We start from the raw sequence: 13,573 nt of genomic DNA on the forward strand, positions 1-13,573 counted from the left end.
TTTCTGATTCTTCTGATCAGGAATCTGTTTTTTATGCTCCTTTGGATTACCAGGATTTGCCCTCATCTACTTAGGAGGGTTTTGATGTAGAGGATTGCATTCTCTCTGCTTCCCCAACAGAAGATTTTTCTTTTGGTAAAACCTTGCACACTCTTGGGGAGTATTTCCGCTGGGAAAGCCAGGATTACTCTTGACTCCAAAAAGAGGCTTAGGGAATTCTTATTCCTTACTCCTACCTCAACACAGGCCTCTAGCTATCCCTCCTGTTCTGGACATTGTAGATTATGCTTTCTTGGAATCTAGCCTTTTCCCCAGATACTTTACCTCCAGCTCCCAGAAAATCTGACCGGTATTGCAGAGTACCTGACTTACACAAGTTCCTCTTCAAGAATCCTTCTGCAGATCCCAGAGACCATTTCCTAAGGACCAAAAGGCATTAAGGCTACTGCTGCCAAAAATCCTACACTTTCTGATAGAGATTCTAGAGCCTTAGACAGATGGGGTAAGAAGGTATACACTTCTGCTACTTGGCCATCAGGGCTTTAAATTGCCAGTTTCATATGTTAAAGTATCAGCAGCATGTTATGGGGCTAATTAAACAGAAAATGATGTTGATTCCTGACTGTACTGAAAACAAAGAATTACAGGATTTAATGCATTCTGCAGAACAAGTTGGTAAACATACTTTGCAATGTGGTTTTGGTGCTTAAGAAGCATCTTGCAGGGCTGCTGTTACTGGGTCTGTACTTACAAGGCATGCTTGGCTTAAGGAGCAAAACTTGCCAGATCATGTAAAAGCTAAGTTATTGGATGCTCCCTTAAACCAAGACTGTCTTTTTGGCAACAAAGCATAAGAAGTCCTCAAAAGGATGGAAGAAAAAGCTAACTCTATGCAAAATGTTAAAGATTTCCTACAAGTACACCCTCCCAGATTCAGTAGGCATTGGCCTTCTAAGAACTGGTCCTTTCCAGTCCCTCCTAGGCCTTTTCAGTCCAAACCCAGGAATAGCAGACCACCTAGGCTACAGTCTCAGGCTTTGCACAAACCTAAGCAATGGGTGGCTCCCACTTGCAAAGCAGGGAGTAGTGAGCCACCCCCCTCTACGGAAAAATGGCACAATGACTTTAACCCTTCCAAGCCCTGCTGTACTACCTGCTCCCTTAAGAGGAAAGCTCGTCCTGCATGCAAAAAACTGGGAACTCATTACCCAGGACAAATTGGGTTTTGAACATAGTTTTCCAAGGATACAGATTACACTTCCACACCCTACCAACACCAAATGGTTGGCCAGATCTACCCCCAAATCAGTTGGCAGAGGCCCAACAGCAGGTTCTCTCTCCTCAATATCAGGGCTATTCAGCCTGTCCCAGCAGAACAAAGGGGACAAGGCTTTTATTCAAGACTTTTTCTGGTACCCAGAAAAGATGACAACTGGTGTCCTATCCTGGACCTCTTTCTTCTCAACACCTTTCTGGTAGTTCCAAAATTCAAAATGCTAACTCTGCAGCAGCTTCTTCCCATGCTAGCCAAGGATGCCTGACTGGCAACCCTAGACTTAAAGGAAGCTTACCTGTACATCCCAATAAGGAAATCTTGCAGGAAATACCTACGTTTCAGGGCAGGCTCCATGCGCTATCAGTTCTCTGCATTTCCCTTTGGCTTATGTACTGTGCCCAGGGTATTCACAAAGTGCCTAGCTCCAGCCATTGCATTTTGCAGGCAGAGAAATATTCAAATTTACCCATGTTTGGATGATTGTCTTATTCAGGCAGAAAGCCAGGACTTGCTATTACAACACCTGGCATTCGTAAAGAAACCTCTAACCTCACTCGGGTACACCATCAACGAAAAGAAACCTCGCCTTGTACCTTGCCAACAGATTGTATTCCTTCGAGCAAGCTTGAACACAACTTCCCAGATGACATTCCTCACTCCAGAGAAACAAGTTTACTTGACAACCTACTTCAAAATATTGGCCATAAAACCCCAGCTATCTAGAAGGAAAATACAGCAAGCCTTGGGGTTCATGGCCTCTTGCATTTTACTAATGCAAGACTGCATATGAGTAAACTCCAATGGTATCTAAAAAGTCTATGGTATCAACATTCTCAGAACCCGGACACCATGATTTCTATCATTCCTTGTATCTAGACAGAGTTTCTTTGGTGGGCAGAGGCCTGCTACCACAACAAGGGACTCCATTTCACTCTATCCCCTGCCGCCCAAACCCTAACAGCAGACTCATCAGACTATGCATGGGGGGCTCGTATGGCAGGGCAGTGCATTCAGGGCAAATGGAACCCGAGAAAGATGCACCTGCATATCAATCAAAAATAAAGGTTAGCTGTACTGAATGATCTGACAGCCTTCAAAGACAGTATTCTTCCAGGACATCTGTTGGTAAAACAGACAACACCACAGATGTCCTTCAAGAATGCAACTGCAGTCCTTACATATGGATAGCATTGGTGGTATAGTGGTGAGCATAGCTGCCTTCCAAGCAGTTGACCCGGGTTCGATTCCCGGCCAATGCAAGAAACCTGACTGCAGTTGCATGTCTATCGGACATCTACATTTATGGTAGGTACAAAACTGTACTACGTCCTTCAAGAATGCAACTGCAGTCCTTACATATGGGTTGTCCTGCCTCAGGCAGCCCTCGGTCGGCCGGATTCCAAAGTCTGGGTCCGGCGTCTGCTGATGTCGCCTCTTCCCCGACGTCAGAGCGGCTGGGGTGTAAAAGCATCAGCCGACGCCATCTTCCTCGGTCTTTCTTGCCGCGTGGTGCCCGAAGCAGAAGCAGTTCGCAAGTGCCAGTCGGTCAGCTCCTGTGTTTTATGTATCCGAAGTCATCAAAAAGCTAAGTACCCTGTTGGGGAACCTTTTCTTGTCTCAGCCGATGTCAGAAAAAAATGAAAAAGTCAATAACTGTTTGTCTTGTGGTAAACAAATACCTCATAAGGACTTCCATTCTTACTGCCTCCCCTGCCTTGGCCCAGACCACGACGTCTCTGCCTGTGCTGCCTGTGCTTGCTTCAATAAGCGCACACTCAGGCGCCGGGCAGAGTTCGCTGAAGACTTTTTTGGCGATAAATACTCTACCATGCCGTCGGAACAACCGACACCGCATATTTCCAAAAAACGGAAAGACCGGGATCGACATCCTCGGCCCGCGACTTCCACCGACACCACGCCAAAAACTACGAGTGCATCGGTCTCTTCTGAGGCGGTTGTTCCACCGCTCCGGACCGATGACACCTCTTTACCGATCACTCCGGTCCCGGAGCCTGCGCTGGTGCTGGTTGTTGATTTTCCTCCAGAAACTGAAGCCCAAGATTTGCCTGAAACCATACCGGTGGACAAGGTGACTCCAGCACGTGGGGCAGCTAGGCCCCCTATGTCTATCAAGGCCTACACACGTGCTAAGGCTGCCAGCCAGGCTAAGTCTCACCCTCCTAAAGCTTTGCCTCAGCCCACTACTGATAAACAAATCATGTCTTTAGCTGCAGATTTAATTTCCTTAATCAGAGGCTCCCAGGCCCATCCTGACAGAGGTTCTCAGCCACCTTCTGACAAAAGGCCCAGGGTTGAGCATACAGACACCCTTTCTTCAGATGAAGCCTCTGGTGACTCTGATCACTCAGATACCCAGGAAGAGTCCTTCCAGGCCTACGAGGATTCTGATGCGGAGGAATCTATTCCTTCTGCCTCTCTTCCTGAGGATATTTCTTTTGGGGAAATTCTCCACTTCATGAGAGAGCATTTTCAGTGGCAAGGTCAGGAATTCTCCGACTCCAGGAAACTGCTTCGCACCTTCCTCAAGCTTCCCTAACACAGGCCTTTAGCTATTCCACCAGTGTTAGATGTATTGGATGATGTGTACTCAGACTCCAGTGCTTCCCCTGATTCTCTCCTTCCTGCTCCTGTCAAGCCCGACAGATATTACAGGGTTCCTGAAACTCATAAACATCTCTTTAAGGCCCACTCTGTTGATCTAGAAACAATTTCCCAGGGGCCCAAAGGGGTGGCCACATCCACGGCCAAAAATCCTTTGCCCTCAGACAGGGAAGCTAGGTCCCGGGAGAGGTGGGGCAAAAAAGTTTATACCTCAACCACACTTGCCATGAGAGCCCTTAATTGCCTTTTTCAAATGTTTCAGTGTCAGGATTTCTTGATGGATGATTTGCAGAAAAAGTTAGCCTCTCCTGAGCCTTTAGATAGAAAGGCCTTGCAGGATTTGCTCCCTAACACTCAGCAGGTTAGCAATCATTTTCTTCAGTGTGGTTATGATGCAATGTAAGATTCATGTAGGGCAGCTATGACAGGGGCAGTCATACATAGACATGCATGGTTGAAAGAACAGGCATTGCCAGATCATGTTAAAGTAAAGCTTCTAGATGCACCTCTGGAAAAACACAAGCTATTTGGTGCTAATGCTCAGGATGTGTTGAAATCAATTGAGGAAAAGGCTAAATCAGTGCAGACAGTCAAGGATTTCCTCCAGGTTCAGCCACCAAGGTTCAGCAGGAATTGGCCTTCTAAGAATTGGTCCTTTCCAGACGCTGACAAGTTTCAAAGGGGAAGAAACAGGCGTGCCCGAGGAAGAGGGCAATACAGAGGCTCCTACAGAGGACGCCAATGGCAACCGACTAGTCAGAGAGGTGGCGCAGGGACATCCCCTGCGCCACAGGGACAATCACAGTGACTTGACTTTGACACCGCTGACCAAGGCTCAAAGAGAAGCACCTTTAGGCGAAAAATTATCCTTATTTTCAAAAAATTGGCACATTTTAACAAAGGACAAATGGATTTTGGACATAATAGACCAAGGCTACAGGTTCCACTTCCATACTTTACCAACAAGACAAGGCATGCCAAACCTGCCACAAAATCAAAGGGCAGAGGCATTCGAACAAGTTTCAAAGCTGATAAAAATCAAAGCAATAGAAAAGGTTCCTCCTCAGGAACAAGGCCAGGGATTTTACTCAAGACTGTTCCTTGTTCCAAGAAAAGAAAAGCAATGGCGACCTATACTGGACTTGTCCGCTCTAAACACTTTTCTCATTGTACCAAAATTCAAAATGCTGACGCTACAGCAACTCCTTCCCATGCTGGGCAAGGGGTCTTGGCTGGTTACTCTGGACCTCAAGGAGGCATACCTGCATGTCCCTATCAGACACCTCCGATTTTCTTGCAGGGTCAGAGCATTATCAATTCTCAGCATTGCCTTTTGGCTTATCTACTGCGCCCAGAGTATTCACGAAATGCCTGGCATCAGTAATTGCACACTGCAGACTCCAGGGGATACAAATATACCCTTACCTGGACGACTGCCTTATACAAGCGGACAGCAAGCAAGCCTTGGCAAAAAACTTGAATTATGTCATTTACTTACTACAGGCTTTGGGATACACAGTCAACTTACAAAAATCAAGACTACTGCCATCCCAACAAATAATTTTTCTAGGAGCCAAACTAGACACAGAATCACAAATGGCTTACCTCACAGAAGAGAAGCAAGAACAATTACCACATTACTTCAAAAGCCTAGCAAAGCTCACCCAGATGACTGCAAGGAAAATCCTGCAGGCCCTGGGTTTCATGGCATCTTGCATTCTACTGATTCCACTGGCAAGACTACACATGAGAAAGCTGCAATGGTACCTAAAAAGTTTATGGTCTCAACACAGCCACAATTTAGAAGCAATTATCCCACTCATCCCATGCCTACAAAGGGAATTTCTGTGGTGGGCCCAAGCAAGCCAGTCAAACAAAGGTATGCCTTTCAACAAACCTCAAACAAGCCAGACCATTACAACAGACGCCTCAGACCGTGGATGGGGGCGCACATGGAGGGCAGATGCATTCAAGGGCAATGGACCCCCCAGGAAGTACATCTACACATCAATCAAAAAGAGATGTTAGCAGTAATTCATGCAATCGAGGCCTTCGGAAAATATCTTCAACAAGGCCATCTGCTAATAGACAACACCACTGTTATGTGGTACATAAACAAGCAGGGAGGTACTCATTCTTACCCCCTTTGCAGACTAACAATGACCCTTTGGGAAAAGTCCCTGAAACTGAACATACAGCTGCAATCCCAGTTTGTTCCGGGCAGGGACAATGTTCTGGCGGACAGTCTAAGCAGAAACATCCTGGACCCGCACGAGTGGATGTTGCATCCAGACATTTTTGCTCAAATAACTCATGCATGGGGGAGGCCGGACATAGATCTCTTTGCCTCCCACCTCAATCATCATCTGAAAAAGTTCTGCTCGAGGACACCCCATCCACAAGCCTGGAGAATAGATGCTCTCTCATTCAGCTGGAGCTCTCAAGCAATCTATGCATTCCCACCTCTACCATTAATGACCAAGGTGTTACTGAAGATCAAAGCAGAGCATCCAAAAGGCATCTTAATAGCTCCAGATTGGCCAAGACAGCACTGGTACCCATTACTAAGAAGCATAACTTGCACCAACCCGTGACCCCTGCCTCAATGGCCTCTACTCTTGACTCAGCACAATTACAGGACGGTTCATCCCAACCTGCAAACTCTGCAGCTGACAGCCTGGAGGGTTCCATGATTTCTACCCATATCTCTCTCTCCAAGGAAGTTCAACAGATATTATTGGAAGCACGCAGACCTTCCACTAGAAAGACTTATTCAGCCAAATGGAAGAGATTCAACATCTGGAATACCAACAAGGGACAGGATGCATCAGTAATGAGCATCCCACAGATACTGGAATACTTGGCAGAAATGCTGCATAATGGACTTTCCTATTCCTCCATAAAAATACACGCTTCAGCAATTTCGGCAGCATACAACACTGATCCACCTGTGTTTTCATATCCATTGCCAAGACAATTTCTAAGAGGGATAAAGAATATCAAACCTCCCAGAAAACCACCAGTGCCTGCATGGGACCTCAACTTCATGTTGGAAAAATTAACTCTTCCTCCTTTGAACCAGCAGCATCTTCAGAATTGAAATTTCTTTCCTGGAAAACAGTTTTCCTGTTGGCAATTACCTCAGCAAGAAGAGTTTCGGAGATACAGGCCCTCTTGGCAGTACTTCCATTTCTCATTTTTCATCAGGACAGGGTTTCTTTAAGAACTAATCCTTCTTTTATGCCAAAAGTAATATCCAGGGTGTCTCTAAATCAAGCAATTCACCTGCCCACCTTCTTCCCCAATCCTCAAAATAAAGGGGAAAAGCTGCTGCACACTTTGGACATACACAGACAACTACGCTACTACTTGGACAGAACAAAGGCCAACAGAAAGTCTGACCAACTATTTGTAGCATACGTTCCTGGAGTGCAAGGAAAGGCAATTTCCAAACAAACAATTTCAAAATGGATTGGACATTGCATCAGATTCTGCTATTCTTTCCATGGAAAGGGTGTGCAACCAATATCAGGCCACACTCCACCAGAGCTACAGCCACCTCCACAGCTTTCCTAAGAGGGGTGGCTACAAAGGACATTCTAGAAGCTGCTACGTGGAGCTCCGTGCATACATTTTCCAAACACTACAACCTGCCTTTATATTCAGGATCCCGAGCAGGCTTTGCTTCGGCAGTCCTGCAGGGCATTTTAGCTACACCATCCTTATCTTAGAGCCTACCACCCCCAGCTTGGCTATGGTATTCAACCCATATGTAAGGACTGCAGTTGCATTCTTGAAGGACATAGTACAGTTTTGTACCTACCATAAATGTAGATGTCCGATAGATATGCAACTGCAGTCAGGTTTTCCCTCCCTCCTACCCCTCTGTGTATTGGGTCCACTTCCCTCCTTTTATACTTAGCTGGGGATATCTGTTATGGTGTATCTGTTTATTGCTATTGTGTATGTCTGGAATTTTTTATCCAGTTCTAAATTTAGCCTTCCTTGGAGGGAACCTGGCATCTGTGGCAAGAAACACTGAGGAAGATGGCGTCGGCTGATGCTTTTATACCCCAGCCGCTCTGACGTCGGGGAGGAGGCGACATCAGCCGACACCGGACCCAGACTTTGGAATCCGGCCGACCGAGGGCTGCCTGAGGCAGGACAACCCATATGCAAGGACTGCAGTTGCATTCTTGAAGGACATAGTACAGTTTTGTACCTACCATAAATGTAGATGTCCGATAGATGTGCAACTGCAGTCAGGTTTCTTGCATTGGCCGGGAATCGAACCCGGGTCAACTGCTTGGAAGGCAGCTATGCTCACCACTATACCACCAATGCTATCCATATGTAAGGACTGCAGTTTCATATCTATCGGACATCTACATTTATGGTAGGTACAAAACTGTACTTTGTGGTACATAAACAAGCAGGGAGGAACCCACTCGTACACTGTCTGCACACTAGCCACGGTTCTGTGGAACACAGCTTTGAGCTACCAAGTACACCTGGAAAAAGGTCAATTCCTGCCAGGCATACTAAATTCACTGGCAGACGACTTAAGCAGAAATCTCATGGGCCTACACGAATGGAAACTAGATGCCAAAATATTCAACCTTTTGAGGAACAAATGGGGACGCCAGAGATGGAGCGGTTTGCCTCCCCTCAGAACTACCATTGGAACAAAAAATGCACAAGAACTCCCCACAGCCAAGCTTGGAAAGTGGATGCTCTGTCCTTTACCTGGGAAAGTCTCTAAGTTTATGCCTTCCACCTCTGCCTCTCCTCTCGAAGGTTCTACTAAAGATCAAACAGGAAAAGCCAAGGACAATACTGATCGCACTAGACTGGCCACGCCAGCAGTGGTACCCCCTCTTGCGCAGTATGGCACTGCTACAACCATGGCACCTTCCTCAGACCTCTTCCCTGCTGTCCTAGCAGGCGGGCCAGATTCTGCACCTTCAGCTTCGAACCCTGAACCTTGCAGCCTGGCCAATTCCTTGAGCTTTCCCTTAGCTACCCTCAGTAAGCAGGTACTGGATGTCATTCTGGAGGCAAGGCTGCCTAGTACTAGAAAATCCTATGCTGAAAAGTGGAAAAGATACTGTTCATGGAGCCTGGCTCATGGGATGGGCACAACATGACCAGCTTACCTCAGATTCTACAGTACTTAACAGAAATGCTCCACAGGGGCCTATCCTTCTCGTCAATTAAAATTCATGCCTCTGCCATTTCAGCACATTATAATACAGAGCAGCCAACCCTTTTCTCTCACCCCTTGCTAAAGCAATTCCTTAGAGGGGCCAAAAATTTAAAACACCCCAGGAGAGCTCCCACTCCAGTCTGGGACCTTAACTTTGTATTGGAAAAGCTCACTCTTACCCCCTTTGAACCAGCGGCTACAGCTGAGTTGAAATTCATTTCTTGGAAAACAGCCTTCCTTCTAGCCATCACTTCAGCAAGAAGAGTGAACTACAGGCCCTCATGGCAGTGGGAACCCTTTGTCTTCCATGCGGACACTGTTACCCTCAGGACTAGCCCTTTCTTTAAGCCCAAGGTGGTGTCTTCTGTGGCCCTTGATCAGTCCATTCATTTGCCTACCTTTTTCCCTAATCCACAAAACAAAGGGGAACGAATACTGCACTCTCTGGATGTGCGCAAACAACTTAGATTCTATTTGGACAGGACTAAGCCTACCAGAAAATCTGAGCAGCTGCTAGTTAGCTTTGCTGCAGGAGAGGGGAAGGCCATTTCAAAGCAAACCATTTCCAAATGGATAGCCCATTGCATTAATTTCTGCTATAAGCACCATGGAAAACCTTTCCCACAGGGGGCTAAGATCACATTCCACCAGGGCTACATCTACCTCTGCGGCATTTCTCAGAGGGGTCCCTACCAGGGACATCCTAGAAGCTACCTGGAACTCTGTACATACCTTCATCAAGCATTACCACTTGCCTATCTTTTCTAAATCTAGAGCTGTGTTTGCCACTGCAGTCTTGCAAGGATTAATAGCTGGCTCTAATGCTCTTTAAGTTCCTCCTCCCTTCCTTAGCTTTGGGAATCAACCCAAATGTGAAACACGAAGAACATAGTACAGTTGTGTAAACATAAATGTAGATGTTTGAGTGTATTCACTTTTGCCTGGTTACCCTCCCTCCAGTCCCCTGACTTCTCTTGGCTCTGCATCTCCTTATGGTTGGTATGTCTATTTTTTTCTTGTGTATTTGCTTTTTGATGGGAGTTTTACCATACCATTTAATTGCTTCCTATTGGGGGCACCTGACAACTGGGGCAAGAAAAACTGATGTAATGGCGTCGGCTGCATGTTTTATATTCCTGACTTCAAGGAAGAAGCAACAGCATCCGACGCAGAAATCCTAAGACTCTGGTATTCAGGCTGGCTGAGGGCTACCTGCAGGCAGATAACCCAAATGTGATGACTGCAACAGTGAATACACTTGAACATGTACATTTATGGTAAGTGTACACAACTGTACTTTCTTTTCAAGCAAATCAGAAAAAGTCTGCTGATAGTTCAAACGTAAATATTATACCAGAGTCAATGGTGCATCAAAATGAAGCCATTTCACAGGTGTTGGCTAATGAAATTACTAAAGAGTTTGGTGCCAAACCGAAAACTTTTTTAATTTTCGAGAGAACAGAGACCAGCAATAATAAGGCCTATGACTACTCGGAAGAAGGGTCTTACGGTGTCAGACTCTTCTAGACAACAAATAAGGTACAATGAACTGACGAAAAGACATTTTAAATCCGTCTAGTTTTGAGTTGAATGTACATCATTTAGAGTTATTAAGGCTGGGTATAAATTTTGGGCCTACTAAAAAGGCTGACATCACAAGTACTATTTTAGATTTGAAAAAATATATTAGAAAATTTAAATTATTTATTGAAGGAAGTGAAATGTACTGAAAGTGTATGTTAAACCTTTTAGTTATAACCCTTTTATTAAATCATACTTTAAAGGTATTTGAAACAGCAAGTGAAAATGAATTAAGAGAATTGTTATGCAATAGTACTAACAAAATGCTTAGACATTTTAATAACTTGAGTAGAGACTTAAGGTTGGCTATGAAAGATTTGTGTGACAACAAATGTATCCGTGTAATGCAAAGTGACAAGGGGGCATGCTGGTTAACATGGACCAAAGTCATTAAAAAGTCTTTCGGCTTTTCCCGGTTGGGGGTCGCCACAATGGAACTCCGGTCCGCTCATGATTGGCAGTGGATTTTATGGTGCCGAGTTGCCAGGCCGACGCCCAACCTTCAACGAAGGCATGCCCATTCATGCTTGTATCTACCTGCATGTCTTTTTAACGTCACTCGACTGTGGGGAGGACATGCAGACTCCACACAGAAAGCGCTCCAGCCGAGAATCGAACGGGAGAACCTTTTGCTGTGAGGCAACAATGCTAACCGCTGCACCACCGCGGCTCTATCATGGATCAAAGTCACTCGTGTTCATTGGACAACATTCTTTTTCCATTTTCATAACATACTGACTTTGGTCATGGACCAAAGTCAGTATGTTATGGAAATGGAAAAAATATTGCCCAATGAACACAAGTATAAAAGAGCAGAGAGCATTGATATTCATAAATGTTATAAATACATTTTGTGTTTCTTATGACAGTTTGATGTGTGGGGATTTAAATGAAGCCACATATAATTTTTGCAGTATTGAGAATCCAGAAATAAGTGTTATATTTGGAATTCCTAAGACTCATAAGAGTCTGGTAGACCCTCCCTTCAGGCCCATAATATCGTCCCCTAATTATGTAATTGAAGGAATATCTATTATGGTAGGTATTTTTTACAACCATTCGTCCAAAATATAGAGTCCTTTTTTGGAAGGTATTAGAGAGTTCAGTGAGAGAGTGGTGTTTGACTCTGGTAGCCACATTATGTTTACCTTGGACGTTGTTTAATTAAATACCTGTATACCTCATGATACAGGTATTGAATACATTGGAGCTTATTTAAGTCAACACACGAATAAAGACAGTACTTGTATCAATTTTTATTGCAACCTGTTAGAAATTATTTTGAATAAGTATTTTTTGTTTAATAACAAGTATTATACATAGGTTAAAGGTATAGCCATGGGTTCCCCAGTAGCCCCTTCATTTGCAAATATAGTTATGGGATGGAGGGAACACCATATCTTGAGGACTTCTAGAAGGATTTTGAGTCCAATACTACAAGAATTTCATTGATGACTTGGTTTTCATCATAGAAGGAGGGCTCGAGGAAGTCAAATCCTTTGTTGGACAGTTAAATTCTTGTTCATCCTTTTTGAAATTTGCAGTCGGAGACATTGGTACATTAATTATTTAGATGGTAATTTAAAATGGGACAATAGTAGCAATAAATTTGAAAGTAATATTAATAGGAAAAGAACATTCATGAATAGTTTACACTATTCTGGTTAGCACCCCCAAATTTATAAAAAATAACATTCCAAAGGGGCAATTCATCAGAGTCAGTAGAATGACCTGTGAGGATCTTTCTTTGGCCGGTTAATTCATATATATCAAAAAACTCTTCATGAATAGAGGTTATGAAGAAGAATTATTTAATGAACAAATCAAGTATGTATGGGACAGGAGGGATGTCTGGTATCCCTCCATTTTGAAAAAAAGTGCTTAAATTAGTTCCAAAGGTAAACAACGCAACATCTTCTAATGAAAGGCATTTATGTTTTGGTATTCCCATTACTATAGATGGAAGTATTTTAAAAATGTTATTCAAAGAAACTGGAAAGTAGTGGAAGGGAACCATGAGTTATTGAAAAGTGTGGGCCCCAAGCCTAGATTTGTGTATAGAAATGACTATAACTTAGAATCCCTGCCTTTCTCTTAACAAAGTTTTTATCACCATTGATAAAATATCTACTAGCAAAGCATATGGAATGCACAAAAGCCATGGGTGCAGTATGTGCAGATGCATCTTAGAACGACAATATACAGAACTGCCACGTATTCCATACACTATTCCAGTAACTGCATATTTTTCATGCAAAAGTCAAGGAGTAGTGTACATAGTCTGTAGCAAATGTCAAAAATTGTATGTAGGTATGACCACCACAGTCCTACATATCAGAATCCGTGAACATGCGAATAGTATTAGGAGAAAGAACAGTAGGAACACTCTTTCTTTATAGACATAGCATTGAGTGTATTGGTTTTAACAAATTTTTATTTTTAGTCTTGGAACAGGGCAAATTGAGTTTGGTGGGGGGTAGTTTCAAAATCTCCTTGGAACAAAGGGAGACCAAATAGTAAATAAATTTAAGGACAGAAAAAAACCTAGGATTAAATAATGTGACCAATATCAAATGTTGGTACTGCGATGGTGCTGCGGTAGCGTCGTCGCCTCACACTAAGATGTTGTCCTGTTCAATTCTCAGCTAGAGCGTCTTCTGTGTAGAGACATGTGTGAATGGGCGTGCCTTCGTTGAAGGTTGTGCGTCAGGGCTGGAAACTTGGTACGTAAAAATCTAGTGCTAATCATTAGCGGACCGGAGTTCCGCTGTGGTGACACCTAACCGGGAAAAGTTGAAAGACACAACAAGGGTGTATATAAAAAAAAAAAATTACAAAAAAGTAAGTGTCTGTAATTGTTTAATTATATTTTTATTTGCACACATTTA

At 44.0% G+C, this 13,573-nt stretch overlaps 1 protein-coding gene and 2 non-coding genes across 3 annotated transcripts in view; 2 read left to right on the top strand and 1 right to left on the bottom strand.

Moving 5' to 3' along the window:
* Positions 1-13,573, top strand: part of PELP1 (proline, glutamate and leucine rich protein 1) — a gene marked incomplete in the record, with an annotated part of 1,137,423 nt that overhangs the window by 121,548 nt on the left and 1,002,302 nt on the right.
* Positions 2,464-2,535, top strand: TRNAG-UCC. Its single transcript has one exon. It is a non-coding gene; the product is annotated as a tRNA-Gly (tRNA).
* On the bottom strand, positions 8,171-8,242 carry TRNAG-UCC. Its single transcript has one exon. It is a non-coding gene; the product is annotated as a tRNA-Gly (tRNA).

This window comes from Protopterus annectens, chromosome 7.part0 (genome assembly GCF_019279795.1).
Source record: "Protopterus annectens isolate FY-2018-M chromosome 7.part0, PAN1.0, whole genome shotgun sequence".
Lineage (NCBI taxonomy): Eukaryota > Metazoa > Chordata > Ceratodontiformes > Protopteridae > Protopterus > Protopterus annectens.